The following is a 16,255-nucleotide window of genomic DNA, read 5'->3' on the forward strand; positions in this document are numbered from 1 at the left end:
AATAATTAAAAATATCACCTCTGGTCAAGCACAATGAAGGGAGAAAGCAGTACTTATGTAATTTGTGGTAAACAATTCAATTGTGCAAAACATTTTACTTGTTCAAATGTGACTATTTGTCTGTGATACACCTATTGTACGTATGTAGGTGCACTTCCACGTACTGCTACTTCCAACTGTTCCCAAAATTTCAGTCACTGACTACTATTGTAGTTCCAACTTGCAATGCTTATGGTGGACAATGCTAAAATATAATTTTAGAGCCTATCCTACTACCAGTTAACGGGATGCGGTCACCATGTCTGCATTCAAAATGTCAACAAATCATAGTGCCGACATTGTTGAAATGTCGACATTCTGCAGGTAGTGGAGGGTTAGGGTTAGGCTGTATGACCGGAGGGTTTGTCTGTGGGACGGGAGGGTTAAGGTTAGGCTCTAGGGGTAGGGTTATGATTAGAGTTAGGGACACTGATAACCACAGGAAGTCCAAGCCCCTCCCCCATTTCCTCTATATTTCTCTATATAATGTACAGGTTGAGACTCCTTCTGCTTGGTATTAGCAGCCATCCCATCTGCCCTTAGGTGATTTTAATCAGCACAGGTTCCTACATAGCTGTCTGCATATTAGAATGGGCACTATTATAGTCCTAGATTAATTTATATCATGGGTTGGCATTAGGGATGTTAGAAACCGATCTGATAGGGTTCACCTTGACGTTTGGATGTGGAAGTATTTTTATCCAAATGTACTAAGACTACAATTAACTTGGAGTATGTGAGTTCGAGAAAAATTATTTTGACTATCAATATTTTAAGAGTGTTATTACAGTGTGCACTTGCATTTAATTTTTGCTGGTAATACAAGTCTCAGCGTGGTAACAACTCTTAGGGGGCAATTCAGTTGTGCCACGTGCCCCCCCACTGGTTGTATAAACAAATGAGCATCTATCAGAGCTATTCAATTGTTGCTCCATCAGCCCATCAGCCGCGGCAGACACATTTTTTTATTGCAGCCTCCAGAGGAGCAAGAAAATAATGTGTGAAACATCTGTAGTTTGGGTGCCCAAAATGCACAAACCTGGACGTTAGATGGGTTTAGCAACATTAGCCAGAAGTATGTTGCCAGCCACAATCTTAGAGGGGGCAACCACCTCTGAAATACTAAGAGTACCATGAAAAGCCATGACAAATGCTAAATGGAACAACGACATCTCTAAATCAGGTGACGCAACATCCACGACTGCCATCACTAACCTCCGGAGAATGTTGAGGTTGATTGTCTGCCTCCTGTCAACAGAAGAGGGGGCGAACTGAGGTTTTCACTGTTAAAAAAACTCTTAGTAGGATTCAAGAGTCCCTGAACCCTGAAAAAGAAAGATGGGCATGGGTCTGCGAAACCTTAAATACACCAAGCTGTAACCCCACCCCTTCAAATGAACTAGTTAAAAATATACAATGACTGCTCACAATCTAATAAATCATCGACTTCACAGACTACACATGATAATCATCAGATGATGAAAGTTCTATATACTCTACTTCAGCATACGAAGAACAGGTAAAAGGTATCAACTAAATGAATAAGCTGAATAAATGAGAGAGAAAAAAAGGCTAGTCTGTCAATAAAGGCAGCATAGCCTGGGGTAAAAATAAGGCACCTGTGTTTAAACATCCTAAAGGGCTTCTTCACGGGGGCAGAATTCAGGAAAAAGGTTTTGGGTTACACCCAATAAAATAGAAACCCGGTAAATGGGATTCCAATATCTTTTTCCAGCTGGGGACTGTTTAAAATAAGGAAGTGCCTCCCAAAATAGATATGCATGTCATTGATAGTGCAAAAATCTATATGACCTCTGCCGTCAAAAGAGGAATGGTTTTAAAAAAAAGACCATATTCTCTTTGTCTGGGGCAGTCATAAGGTCAGCTATGACTTCACCTTGCAATCTACGGCTACACCACACTGGATAGGCCCAATCTCACTAGATCTTGGAAGCTAAGCAGTGTTGGCCCTGGTTAGTTCTTGGCGGGGAGACCACCTTGAAATACCAGGTGCTATAGGTACATTGGGCTGAGGTACTGGAAGACAGGTTTTCAGTGCCTGCAAGTGAGCAAGAATCCCACATACTCATATGGACACTAATGTTCTAGGGCATCAACAATAACAATAGCTGTTTGCAGAGCAGTTTGGCTCACATACATGGAAAGCTGATTCAGAATCTAAGAAGGTTCTGGAAACTTTGCTTTGGCTGAAAGTTTCTGTTGGGGAAGGAGTTAACAGTTATTCTGGAGTCAGAAACAGACTCCAAGAAGTTCACGTTTCCTTCCACATATAACCCCAAACTTAGAGGTCCGGTTTCGGCCTTGTCGGTCATAAAGGAACATAAGAGCCCCAAGAGGTCAGTTTCCAAACCAGAAGGGGGCAGACTTCTTCAGTTTGCACAGATCTGGTAGTAGTCGACAAACAGATGCCTGGGTGCAAGAAGCGTTCTCTAGGTTATGCTTTCCCTTCTAGAAGCATCCTCCTCGAAGGTTTTTCTGTTTCAGCCCATCTCGGGTAGAGGCGTAGGCGAGGGATTTGCTGCATGAAGCAGTTCAGAAATTGCTTTGGTTAGGAATAGTCATTCTGGTAACCCATGCACAATGGGGAGGGGGGGGGGGGGTTACTCCAACCTGGGTCCTTCGCCCCATTCTCAATCTCAAAAAGTCTAAACAGATAAATTTGTGTACCACGGTTCACATGGAGACATGGCACTCCATAGTTGGTGGGGAACCAGTAGAATACATAGTATTCCTGGATAAGTCAGGAATCTTACCTTCAGGCTCCTATAGCACTGTCCATCAGTGTTATCTCAGGGTTACTATCCTTCAGCAACTTTTCAGTTTTTAGGCCTTACCCTTTGTGTTAGCCACAGCCCCAGAGTATTTACCAAAATGATTATGGCAGTTTATCTCTGCTAGCAGGGGATAAGAAAATTACCATACCTTGACCACCTTTTTATCCTGGCACAAATACAAGAAAGGTTTCTGTGCCATCTACAACACACAATAACTTGTCTGCAGAGGGACGGGTGGTTCATAAATTGGCAAAATCATCTCTGGTTCCGTAACTACGGATGGCTCACGGTGGAGATGTACTGAATTCAAGTCTGCAGAAAATAGTTACCTCGGAACAAAATATCCAAGGTGCAGTTAAGGACTCAGGAGTTGTTACACAGTCAAACAATATCAATTCACGCAGCAATGCGAATGATGGGTTTGATAGTGAATAGACATGGTGGAGTGGCACAATTCCACTCAAGACCTCTCCAGCATCTGTTTCCATCTACAGCTGCATCACACTGGATATGCCCAATCTCTTTGATGTTGGAAGTTAAGCAGTGTTGTGCTTGGTTAAATCTCTGATAAGAGACCACCTGTGAATACCAGGGGGTGTAGGTGGGCCAGATGGACAATAACCATCTACAGCCATACCATACTGGATATGCCCAATCTCACCTGATCTTGCAAGCTAAGCAGTGTGGGGCCTGGTAGGTACTTGGATGGGAGACCACCTGGGAACACCAGGTGCTGTCCGTATAACACAAACAAGTATGTGGTACTGGCAGAAAGAGTAAGAAAGTCAGTAGCCCAGGGGCTACAGACATTCCATCTAGGCCAGAGGACACCCCTTTTGGATATCAGGTTGGGAGATCCTGACAACATACGCCAGTCTACAGGGCTGTGGGGGCCATTGTCCAGAAGATTATGAATCCGGGGACTATGGGCCACAGAAGAAAGTTGCCTGCTAATAAACCTGTTAGCACCTTGGGCCATATACTGGGTCCTGATTCATGCACAGGACATTCCTTTAAAAAAACTGGTCCAGATCCTCAAGGACAAGGAAATGGCAGTAGTGTACCTCAACCTTCAGAGAGGAACATGCAGCTAAACAGCAAGGAAGGAGGTAAGTCACATGCTAAAGTGTGCAGAACTCCATCTTCCAGCCTTGTCCACAGTGTTTGTTCCGGGAGTCCTAAACTGAAAAGCGAATAGGATTTACACCCTAAAGTCGTTTCAGACTCAGATAGACAAGTGGGGTTGGCCAGAGATAGATCTCATGGAGCCCCATCTGAACAACAAAAAGCCCATAATCGGGTCAGGAACAAAGGATCAGGGAGTGATCTTTGTGGACATCTTTTTTATGGGAATTTCATTTCACTTATGTGTTTTCTCAAATCATCCTGCTGCCCAGGATAGTGAGGAAAATACAACAAGGAGGCTGGGATTCTAATAGCTCTGGCTTGGCCCAGAAGGCGTTGGTACACAGATCCGCAGAAAATGTTGAATGCCATTTCTGTTTCCACTACGCCCAGATCTACTAATGCAAGGCCCTTGTTATCACAGATATCTGGATCGACTGTCTTGACGGCTTAGCTCTTGAAGTCTATATTCTGAAATCCAGAGGATTCTCACAGATGCTCAGAGCAAGGGAAACTTCCTTGGCTCGTATTTATCACCAAATATAGCAAGCCTATATTCATTGGTGCAATGGAAGAGGTATGGACCCGAAATCTTTCAGAGTTTCCAGGGTTCTAGCATTCCTTCAGGCAGGAATGGATAAAGGTTTAAGGGTGGCTTCCTTGAGAAGGCAAGTGTCAGCATTGACTGGATGGTTCCGAAAGAAAAATTGCCAAATTGCAGGATGTGCGCACTTTTTTCCAGGGAATGCTGTGCATTCAACCTCCCTTTGTTCCTACTACAGTGCCTGGAGATTTAAGTCTAGTCCTCAAAGTCCTTCAAGTTGCTCTGTTTGAACCACTATATAAACTGGATTTTAAATGGTTAGTTCTCTTCCTGCTGAATATGGCATTAGCTAGAAGAGTGTCAGATTTAGGAGAACTGTCATGTTAATCTCCTTGTCTGATGTTTATCCAGATAAAATAGTTCTCAGAACTAGGTCTGGGTATCTTCCTAAGGTGGGGTCTAGAGTCCACCTTAATGAAGAAATTGTAGTCCCGTTTTTTTAGGAATAGGGATTTTCTGCGGGAGATACGTCGCCGTACGTAGTCCGGCCATTAAGGATCTACGTGGATCATACCAGTGCCATCAGAAAGATAGATTCTCTCTTCATCCTCTACGGATTTCACAGGAGGGGATGGATGGCCTGCTACTAAACAGAAGCTGATCTCTCTGTGTCGGTTAATGTCTCTGCTCACTTTACAAAGGTATGTCCTTCATGGGCAGCACAACATGGAGCTTCAGCAGAACAGATGTGTAAGGCAGCCACATGGTCAACCAATAACACATTCAATAGACATTATGCTTTGGATACTTTTGCCTCTCATGATGCTGAATTTGATCGTAAGGTTCTCCTATCTAATCAGGAGCATCCCTACCACTAAAAATTGCGTTGGGAAGTCCCATTGTTATCCTGTGGATAACCTGTGGACCCAGCTGGAGAAATATACGTTATCGTAAGAAATTACCGTTGATAACGGTATTTCTCCTATGTTCACAGGTTTCCACAGGGATCCCACCCTGACGCACCTGATTTGATAATCTTTTTACTCACTAAACTCTTCCCTCCTGCATGGAAGGGTGTGCATTTGTGTTCTTCTCGCCTGAATAGGTTTCTACATAATGCTCCTGCCTAAATACTTTGGAATACAACTGATTTGCCTGAGCCAGTGGGCGGGGATATATAGACGAGCCCGTTGCATCCTGGGAGGACTGAAAGCTTGTGATCATTTGGTGCCAATCCGCTGTCGCTCCATCATATACCATTGTTATCCTGTGGAAACCTGTGAACATAGGAGAAATACCGTTATCAACGGTAAGTTCTTATCATAACGTATATTTCTTTTGCATTGCGTCTAAATACATTACATACATTTAAACATGGTCAGTAATATGTTCTCCTACATACTTAAAAATGTGTTTGTAGTTTATGATGTGCTCATATTGCTTATTATGCTAATGTATAACATGTGACTGACTGCTAGTGTGATTGCTGACTTTACTATATGTCTGTCAGTTTGTTTTTCTGATCCTCAATGCTTTTGCATGGGTAGGGTCAGATTGTATGTCACTTTAGAAAGTTAAAGTGATTACAGTCACAAATTGTGTAGTACACTGTGAAAGTGCTGATTATTTATCATGTCTAAGAGCGGCAAAGGTGAGGAAGGTACACTCACAGCAACACCAACACTCATATCATGTTTGTATTGTAAAACTGTATTATCCTCTCAGGATCTGATTCAGGATGGTTTGTGTGCAAATTGTTTTAGTTTTCAGCAAAATACAAGGCAGATCCCTGTACAACGTCATGTACAGATGGATCCACCTTGGGCTATGTTTGTACAGGCCTTATCCAGTATAGCTGAACGGATAATTCCTACAGCTTCTGTACAAGGAATAGGTTACACTATTAACCCTTACATGCAGCTCCCTACCTACAGTATATCAATTCCACCAGCAGCTACCAAGGGAAACAAGCTGATAAACCGATGGTAAGTAAATCTTCACCTTCACAGGCTACACATGAGGCAGAGGAGAATTCATCAGAAGATGAAAGCTCAATTAATTCTACTTTGCATGCGAAGAGGAAGAAGGTCTCAGCTCAGTGGACATAGCTGAGTTAATTAAAGCAATGAAAGCCATTCTATCCTTAGAGGATTCAGCAGAGCCTGTGTTAAAAACCAAGGCACCTGTGTTTAAATGTCCCAAAACAGTTAAAACTGAGTTTCCAGGGTCAGATCAGCTGATGGAAATCATGGAAGAGGCTTGGGCTATGCCCAATAAGAAGTTTAGAATTCCTAAAAAATGGGATTCCAATTATCCTCTTCCAGCTGGGGTTTGTTTAAAAAGGGAGGTGGCTCCTAAAGTAGATACGCATGTGATTCGATTTGTGATAAAATCTATATTACCTTTGCCTTCAACATCATTAAATGATGTCATGGATAGGAGAGTAGATGGGTTTCTAAAAACCATATTTTCCCTGTCTGGGGCAGTCATAAGGCCAGCCATGGCTTCAGCTTGGATGACAAAGGCAGTGGCTGCCTGTGCTGATACATTGGAGGGGGATTTTTCTGTAGCTTCTAGAGAGCAAAAATCCCATATAGCTCATATAAAACAGGCTGTAATATTCTTGGAAGAAGCAGCATTAGATATGGGTACTATTGCCTCCAGGTCATCAGCGTCAATAATAGCTGCTCGCAGAGCAGTTTGGTTACGTACGTGGAAAGCTGATTTAGAATCTAAGAAGGTTTTGGAATCTTTGCCTTTTTCTGGAAATATTCTTTTTGGTAAAGAATTGACTTTCGGTCTCAAGGAAAAGCTAGGGGAAAAAGGTATCGCAAGCAGCCCCAATACAACAAGTCTGGTAAGTCAAAAAAGCAATGGGCTACCAGAGGGCTGGCTTCCAAATCAGAGATCCCAGGGTAGGGGGCCAACTTCTTCAGTTTGCACAGATCTGGCAGCAGTCTACAACAGATGTCTGGGTGCAGGAAGCGGTATCTCTAGGTTATGCTTTTCCCTTCAAGAAGCATCCTCCTTGAAGGTTTTTTTGTACCAGCCCATCTCGGGTAGAGAAGAAGACCATGGCTTTTCAAGAAGAAGTTCAGAAATTGTGTCAGTCAGGAGTAGTCATTCCAGTTCCCCCTGCACAACGAGGACAGGGTTTTTACTCCAACTTGTTTTTGGTTCAGAAACCAAATGGGTCATTTTGGCCTATTCTCAATCTCAAAATGCTAAACAAATACATTTGGGTACCTCGGTTTCACATGGAGATGTTACGTTCCATAGTCTTGGCCATGAATCCAGGGTATGGTATCCCTGGATTTACAGGATGCTTACCTACATGTTCCTATAGCACTGTCACTCAGTGTTATCTCAGGTTCACTATCCTCCAACAGCATTTTCAGTTCCAGGCCCTACCCTTTGGGTTAGCCACAGCCCCCAGAGTATTTACCAAAATCATGGTAGTTATGGCAGCTTATCTCCGCCAGCAGGGGATAAGAATTTTTCCATACCTTGACGATCTTTTAATCCTGGCAGTCACAGGAATTGCTCCTATGTCATCTCCAACAGACAATAACATGTCTACAGAGGCACGGGTGGCTCAGAAATTGGGCAAAATTGTCTCTAGTTCCGTCACAATGGATGACTCACTTGGGGGCTCTACTGGATTCAGGTCTGCAGAGAATATTTTTACCTCAGAACAAGATATCCAAGGTTCAGTCAAGGATTCAAGACTTGCTACACAGTCAAACAGTATCCATTCATGCAGCAATGCTAGTGATGGGTTTGATGGTGTCAACATTCGACATGGTGGAGTATGCACAATTCCACTCAAGGCTTCTGCAGCGTCTGATTCTTGCCAAATGGAATGGATTACATCAGACGATAAAAACACAGACTATGGTACTTTTGATAATAGTAAGAAGGTCATTAGCCTGGTGGCTACAGACGTCCCATCTGGACAAGGGAAGACCCTTTTGCATATCAGATTGGGAAATTCTGACAGTCTCCAGGGCTGGGGAGCAGTGTCCGGAAGGTTGTGTTTCCAGGGGCGATGGACCAAAGAAGAAAGTTGCCTGCCAATAAATGTGTTGGAACTTCGGGCCATATACATGGCACTGATTCAGGGAAAGAATATTCTTCGAGGAAAACCAGTCCAGATCCACTCTGACAATGCGACGGCAGTAGCGTACCTCAACCATCAGGGAGGAACTCACAGCCAAAAAGCAATGAAGGAGGTAAGTCCCATAATAAAGTGGGCAGAACTTCATCATCTAGCCTTGTCTGCAGTGTTCGTTCTGGGAGTCCTTAACTGGGAAGCGGACTTTCTCAGTCGACACACCATTCAAGCAAGCGAATGGGCTTTACGCCCGGTGGTCTTCCAGACTCTAGTAGACAAATGGGGGTTGCCAGAGATAGATCTCATGGCGTCCCATCTGAACAACAAAGTGCTCGCATATGGGTCCAGAACAAAGGATCCCAGAGCGATCTTTGTGGATGACTTGTCGGTGAGATGGGACTTTCATCTGGCTTATGTGTTCCATCCAACCACTCTATTACCCAGGGTGGTGAGAAAGATAAAGCAAGGAAAGGATGCCATGATACTAATAGCTCCGGTTTGGCCCAGAAGGCATTGGTATACGGATCTGCAGAGAATGTCGATGGATGCTCCATTTCTGCCCCCTCAATGTCCAGGTCTACTGACGCAGAGTCCTTGTTATCACAGACATCTGGATCGACTGTCTTTAACGGCATGGCTCTTGAAACCTCTATCCTGAAGTCAAGAGGATTCTCACTACAGGTAATTCAAACAATGCTCAGAGCAAGGAAACCTTCCTCAGCTCGTATTTATCACTGAATATGGCAAACCTATATTCATTGGTGCAGTGAAAGAAAGGTGGACCCTAAGTATCCAGGGTATTAGTATTCCTTCAGGCAGGAATGGATAAAGGTTTGAAGGTGGCTTCCTTGAGAGTGCAAGTGTCGGTATTGACTGTATGGTTCCAAAAGAAAATTTACAGGATGTGCATACTTTTTTCCAGGGAATGCTGTGCATTCAACCTCCATGTGTTCCGCCTACAGTGCCGTTGGACTTATATTTAGTCCTGAAAGCCCTTCAAGTTGCCCCATTTGAACCACTTAATAAAGTGGATCTTAAATGGTTAACAGCTAAAGCGCTCTTTCTGCTGTCTATGGCGTCAGCTAGAAGAGCATCAGATTTAGGGGCATTGTCATGTTGCTTCATCATATCCCCATTGTTATCCTGTGGATCCTGTGGACTTAGGAGAAATACCGTTATCAACGGTAAGTTCTTACCATAACTTATATTTTTTATCCCCCCTGCTTGAACGGATCAGAAACCCCAAAGTGTAAGCTGAGATTCAATCAAATCTGGTTTTGGCAGGGTTAAAAATGAATTCATAGAGAGTGGGGCTTCGTGTGAATTTCAGTAGGCTTAAATACGGGAAACTCGCTCTGAAAATTGTTCATTATCTTTGAGGTGGGTCAAGGAAGCAACATGGTCCTATAATGACACCAGAAACCAGAAGTGGCCTCACTTCTACAGCGTTCTGTACTGCAGGTGACTTCAGGGTTGTGTTTTCTCCCTATTTTTATTTCTTATAATTGTAATTACTTGTTTTACTATTTTAACTACTAGAATCTTGTAAACCTTTTTTGTAACTATAAACTTTGAAGATTTTCTTGAAATTCAATTCTGTAATTTTTAGTTCTGTTTTCTGTGTTTTTAACCCAAGGCCTAGAGTGACCCATCCTAGCTATATATATATTTTTTTTTGTAGTATTATTAATAATTGTGTGTGTGGATGAGAGCAGAAGCTCATCCTGGGCTTGACCCAAAAGTTACTTCTGATGGTGGCAGTGACCGTGTTGACTGTGGACTGTTTTGATTTACCACAAACGCTGAGGTAACCAGAAAGGTGTCACGGGCAGCGATTCTCAGATTGGCTCATCTGTGGGAGCAGCATTCCATGCTGAATTAGGCCCTTAAGCTGATGTGCAAATCAGAAAGAAAAGTGCAGATACATTTATCAAAGATTTAATAAACAAGAATGAAGTGCATAGCTGATGGTACCATGAAAAAAAGTTGAAGGCCAATTAATAATACACCTTTTAGTCCAGAGGTGTAAAGGTCTGAGCTTGGTTTATCATGGAATGAGGATGTTTGTGATCCATGTTGGGACCCTTTGGCACAATGTAGGAGTAAAGCTGGATGATATAGTATTGGCCTGCACATGGAGTAGACGGATGAAGTGTACAGGTGCTAGGGAAGTCAGAAGCAATTCTGACAATGCTGAATGACAAACCAACTCAAACTCAATACCAGGATACAAGACTGGATTCTGAGCAGCGTATTCCCAAACCCGGATAGGTGATAGATAGGCTGCTTGGAAAACTCAGAACTACATTGTACTGAACCTGAACTCCTTCTCCTAGTTTACATTACCAGCAGGGAATAGGAATTGCAGGGTTATACTGTATCTAAGTGGCTCAATGACCCTGGGACCTAAACCTACCACCCTGGCAGGGAACAATAGTGGAGTTAGAGACTCAAGGCTGAAAGAGGAAATACAATTCCCAGGATACCAAGCACCACAGCCAGGAGCCCTGAGAACCGGAGACCCACCCAACCCTGGAATCAGATGGCAGAGATAGAGGAGCAACCCTTAGCAGAGATCTGAAGGGGAGCAATCACGCTAAGCAACAGCCTGTGGAAAACCAGAGACAGCACAGCAAAAAATAAAAGCAACATACGCAATATACTTGTAGCAGATATCCTGGCGAGCTGTGCAATTGCACGAGGTGACTGCAGCCAGGGTCTCAGCAGGATTGCTGAGGGTTTAGCTGGGGGGAACTGTAACGGCCATGTCTCCTTTCCCAGCCATGCAGTACTGCATGAGGAGGCAGGGAGTGGCACTAAAACTACAAGTAATAGAATCACAGCTGCCAGTCCACAGTTGTCAGGGATTCTGGAGATGGAAGAATAGTACCAATTAACATTACAAAACACAGTTATGTCTGTCAACCACATTACACTGCCAGTAGTGTCCATCAGTCACATTACACCACACGGTAGTATCCCTTATACACATTATGCAAGGTAGATACCCCTTATAAACATTACACCAGGTAAAGCCCTTTAGACAACATAGGAAAAACAAAAACACAGAAGAAAAAAAACCTGATTCATGTCCTTTATATTATTTGTAATTTTTCCTCCTTATAGTAATGCTCCTTACACATTATGCCACACACTGTAATGCTGATTACACATTATTCCACACACCATAATGCCCATTACACATTATGCCACACACCATAATGCCCATTATGCTACACATCATAATGCCCATTACACGTTATGCCGCACACGTTAATGCCCATTATACATTACACATTATGCCACACACTATAATGCCCATTACACATTATGCCACACATCGTAATGCCATTACATATTATGCCACACACCGTAATGCCCTTACACATTATGCCGCGTATTATGCCATACACTGTAATGCCCATTACACATTATGCCACATACAGTTATGCCTATTATGCTACACATCATAATGCCCATTACACATTATGCCACACACTTTAATGCCCATTTCATGATCACTGTAATGCCCATTTTATGGTCTCAGGGGCATACTGACAATGGCTTCCTGGTCATCAGTATGCCGGCAGCCAGGTGAGTTCAAAGAGTCCCCTTGCTGGCTCAGTGGCTTGCTGCACTTGCCACAGGTTCTATTCCCACTCTATGGGTTATGTGGACACCCATGAGTGGGAATAGCCCATGTGAGCCAGGATTCTGGATGTCGGTATTGTCAGCAGTCGGGATTCTGGCATCGGTATCCTGACCGCCGATATCCTGACTGCTGGCAAATTAACTGCATCCCTAATAATGTTCATTACAAATTATGCGCCGCAGTAAGCCTTCTAATTACGTACTTACTAGAGCCCTTTATAAAACATAGGAAAAAGAAAAACACAGGGGGAAAAAACCTGATTCATGCCCTTTACATTATTTGTAATTTTTCCTCCTTATAGTAATGCTCCTTACACATTATACCACACACCATAATGCCCATTATACATTATGCCACACACCATAATGCCCATTATGCTACACATCATAATGCCCATTACACGTTATGCCACACAATTTAATGCCCATTACACGTTATACCACACACTGTAATGCCCATTACACATTATGCCACACACCGTAATCTTTACAATTTATGCCACACATGTTATGCCACATACCGTAATGCCCATTACATATTATACCACACACCGTAATGCCCTTACACATTATGCCACACACTGTAATGCCCATTATACATTATGCCACACACCTTAATGCCCATTACATATTATGCCACACACCATAATGCCCTTACACATTATGCCACATATTATGCCATACACTGTAATGCCCTTACACATTATCCCACATACAGTTATGCCCCTTAGACCATTTCATGGTCTCAGGGGGCATACAAACAGTGGCATCCTGACCCTCAGTATGCCGGCAGCCGAGTGAGCGCAAAGAGATCCTTTGCAGGCTCAGTGACTCACTGTGCTCGCCACAGGTTCTATTCCCACTCTATGGGTGATGTATACACCCACGAGTGGGAATAGCCCATGTGAGCTGGGATTCTGGTTGTCGGTATTGTCAGCAGTCAGGATCCTGACTACCGGTATCCTGACTGCTGGCAAATTAACTGCATCCCAGTAATGCTCATTACAAATTATGCACCTCAGAAAGGCTTCTAATTACTTTTAAATTACCTGCTCATTGCCAGGGGTCTAATGCTCATTGCCAGGGGTCTTATACTCATTGCCGAAGGTTTCCTGCTCTGGTTTCCATGCTCATTGTCAGGGGTTTCCTGTTCATTGCAAGGGGTCTCATGCTCATTGCCAAGGGTTTCATGCTTGTTGTCAGGGGTTTCATGCTGGCTGCCAGGGATCTCATGCTTGTTGACAAGAGTTTCATGCTCGTTATCAGGAGTTTCATGATCTGGGTTCCATGCTCGTTGCCAGGGGTTTCATGCTCGCTGCCAGGGAGCTCATGCTCATTGTCAGGGGTTTACATGGGAGAAGATGTATTTCTGCATCTTATCCTGCCACCAGCATTTTTGGATGCTAGAGGTCCTACTTGACCTTTAGCATCTCTCTCCCTGCTCTCCTCCAGGTGACCTCTAGCACCTGTCTCCCTGCTGGGTATCGGCTGCAACAGGTGACTGTGGCCATGCCCTCCTTGCCCACACCTAAAACTGCTCCTGTTCCTACAGGACCCTGATATCATTATATGATTCTCAACCTGGTTTTCTCATCTTCTTTGTTTAATCACTTGAAATGCAGATGCAAGTACAATTTTAATTTATTGTATTTATAAAACCATCTTGTTAAATTCTTTAGTATATCAATATTAATTTTGCCAATCTTAATATATTACGTATATGTATGTTTATTGTGACTTTGTAACACATTTATTGTGACATTGAGGGTCATTCCGAGTTGATGGTAGCTGTGCAAAATTTTGAACAGTTACGATCAACTTTCCTGACATGCGGGGGGACGCCCAGCACGGGGCTAGTCCGCCCCGTATGTCAGTCCGCCCCCCCTCGCAGAAGTGCAAAGGCATCGCACAGCGGCGATGCCTTTGCACTTCAGGAGTTACTCCCGGCCAGCGCCGAAGGTGCACAAAGGTGCCGGCACATGCGCAGCAGGGACCCGTTCGCTCTGCTGCGTGAAAACGCAGCGAGCGAACGGGTTGGAATGACCCCATTGTTCACTGATATGCATTTACTCCAATGGAAAAAAAGAAAAGGTGAACAATCTCCTTTAAGGCACAGATCCTAAAGGATGGGGCTTTTTCACCAGAACTGATTCATGGAATAAGCACTGAAATGACCTTCCAGCTCCCCTCTCTTATCATAGTAACACATTGTGCAAAATCTTGCTGCAGAGAAAACAAATCCTGTTCCAAATTTGACTAGGTTGTATAATTTTGTGTCATCAGCCAGCAGGGGGATACTGCTTTCAATGCCAACTTCAATGCCATTAATAAACAAATTAAAAAGAAGTACCTTATGAGGTGGATGGAGTATGTTCCACTAATAACAGATCTGGGAATGTGTCCCACTGTTTGTTTTCTAAGTGCAAGTGTTATTCTCAAGTCTATAGAAGCTAATTAATGCAGTAGCTGTCTGTGTGGCATGCTATCAAAAATATTTTCTAAATCTAAATAAATCTCATACATTCGTCTCAGTTTTTATTCACTTCCTAATAGAAAGAACCTTAGTTGGTTTGACCTGGGGTGTCCCTCATTAAACTGTTAAGCTCTAAATAATCATTCTGTTCATAGCAATTTAAGAACACTGGGGCAGATGTATTAACCTGGAGAAGGCATAAGGAAGTGATAAACCAGTGATATGTGCAAGGTGATAAACGAACCAGCCAATCAGCTCCTAACTGTTAATTTACATATTGGAGCCGATTGGCTGGTGCGTTTATCACCTTGCACATATCACCGGTTTATCACTTCCTTATGCCTTCTCCAGGTTAATACATCTGCCCCACTTTACTTTGATATTTGTAATTCCAATTCCGTTTCTACTGTATGTGTTTTCAATATGAAATAATGTATTAAAACATTTAAATATAACTTGGATAGTCCTGTGTGGTAAGGAGACATTATCATAAATTAACTTTATTTAACCAAATTACTTTTTTTCATTTAGAACGGTTTATGGCTAAAAATGTTTTAGAAAAAATATATTTACAACATACTTGCCTACTCTATGGGAATGGCTGGAAAGCTCCAGAAAATTGGGTGGCCCTCCCAGCCCCCTGGAAGAACAGGCAAGTCTCCTGACTCAAGACGAACCCTCCTGACTGGCCGCCCACTTAACAAAAAAAACTGGGTGGTCCGGATGCCGATGATGTGATTCTGGGTGAATCGCATCATCACAGCCACGCCCCCTGCTGTATAATGCTGGTAATATTGGCACTGTAAAGCTGGGGCCCCCCATACCACCTCAACCCTGCCCCTTTTGATGCACCACACCCCTGCACTGCCCTCCAGCTGAGCTGATCTGGCTGCTGTCTCCCGGAGAGAGCAACTCAGAAATCGGGATGGCCATCGGTGGGTTATCTAATAGTTACCATCGATAGTACCATTGATAGATAGCCTTGATGGTGTGAAACCATCTGTAAGGGAAGCATCGATGGTCACCCCTACTTTTTTATTGAGTGAGTCACGGGCCCAAAAAATATTCAATAGCTCTTTATCATCGATGGTGAGAAACCATCTGGTTTTCCCCCATTGATGGTAAAAGTAGTTACCATTGGTCATAGACCATCAATGATTTTAAATCATCAATGGTCAATCGCCATCCCTACCCAGAAGTCGGTAAGTATGATTTACAAAGACTTATCGGGTAGAACTATAGAGAGCCTTACTTACAATTGAGGCAATAGTGTCTGTTGTCAAAAGCAAAAACCCCTGTTAGAACCTTGTCTCTTACTGGAAGGATGCTAGCTGTCCAAACAATGTGGCTTTACAGCAGTTTAAATGTGCTTTATTTGTTCAGGGTTTCAATCCGTGATAAAAGCTCTGCAGCAGCTGGAAAATTTTAAACTTAACATGTTTTTCCCAGTTGAGTAGTTAGAGCAGGTATTACAGATACTAGGCTGCTGTAACGGAGGCAAATCTATGAGTGGT

At 43.2% G+C, this 16,255-nt stretch overlaps 2 pseudogenes; both read left to right on the top strand.

Moving 5' to 3' along the window:
- The first annotated feature begins 1,942 nt into the window (after positions 1-1,942).
- Positions 1,943-2,061, top strand: LOC134913041 (5S ribosomal RNA; annotated as a pseudogene).
- Positions 2,062-3,457: 1,396 nt separating this feature from the next.
- On the top strand, positions 3,458-3,576 carry LOC134913765 (5S ribosomal RNA; annotated as a pseudogene).
- The last annotated feature ends 12,679 nt before the right edge of the window (positions 3,577-16,255 follow it).

This window comes from Pseudophryne corroboree, chromosome 4 (genome assembly GCF_028390025.1).
Source record: "Pseudophryne corroboree isolate aPseCor3 chromosome 4, aPseCor3.hap2, whole genome shotgun sequence".
NCBI classification, from domain to species: domain Eukaryota; kingdom Metazoa; phylum Chordata; class Amphibia; order Anura; family Myobatrachidae; genus Pseudophryne; species Pseudophryne corroboree.